We start from the raw sequence: 1,025 nt of genomic DNA, 5'->3' as shown, positions 1-1,025 counted from the left end.
GTCTGGTTACGTATTCACTCTTAATGGGGCTGCGATTAGCTGGAGCAGCCAACTTCAACGTACTGTGGCGGCTTCGTCGGTGGAGGCTGAGTACCAAGCTACAGCGGCGACTGTTCGTGAGGCTTTGTGGCTTCGCAAGCTGATGGTTGATTTGGGCTTGCCTGAGAGCGCGGTGAAAATCCAGATAGACTCCCAGGGGGCGCTTAGCTTGGGAAACAACCCGATTACGTCTGCTCGGTCGAAGCACATCGACGTGCAGCATCACATAGTGCGTGAGAGGGTGAATAGCGGTGAGGTGCAGTTGGAATACTGCCCTACGGAGTGGATGGTTGCGGATGTGCTAACGAAGGCTCTGGGCGAGGTGAAGTTCAAACGTTGCCGAGATGCTATGGGCCTTGTGTGAAGTGTGCAGATGAACTTGGTACTCGTTGGGATACGGCCCGAGGGGGCGTGTTGAGGAAACGGTCCTCTCCCAACTCGTGTGGTTGTCGACCAGGGGATTTGACCCCGGGTCTGCGCCTGACTAATGGGGAAGACTTACCCCAGAACCTTATGGGGCTACCGATGCATATCCGGTAGCTAAGTGATAGACATTAGGGCACCGTCTGGACGGCGCAGTGAGATCACGGAATGTACGTGCAGTTAGATCGCGGAATGTACGAGTTTTCCGCTAGCGCCGGTATTTAGGGCGGTGACTGCGCCTAATAGTTTATCTCACAACGATCGGTATTCCTACCAGGAATCTCCTCAAGTCCTGCCGAACGCTAACAATACTCTTTGCATTACTTGTAACAGTTTATCGTGCTAAATATCTTCGCCACCGGCAATCCTTCCGAAATAACAATCAGCGTTAGCCGTCACCGTCGCCAATTCTTCAATAGATTCATACCCAGGTGGTTGCTGCATCCACAACTCCTCCTTCAGCTTACCATTCAGAAACGCAGTAGACACATCTAGCTGATGTACCGTCATGTTCCGCGCTGCGGCAACTGCTAGTAAAGCACGTAATGACGAACCACGTGAGT

The sequence above is a fragment of the Volvox carteri genome (genome assembly GCF_000143455.1).
Source record: "Volvox carteri f. nagariensis unplaced genomic scaffold VOLCAscaffold_35, whole genome shotgun sequence".
In the NCBI taxonomy this organism is placed as follows: Eukaryota; Viridiplantae; Chlorophyta; class Chlorophyceae; order Chlamydomonadales; family Volvocaceae; genus Volvox; species Volvox carteri.
Note: the sequence above shows the minus strand (reverse complement) of the source record.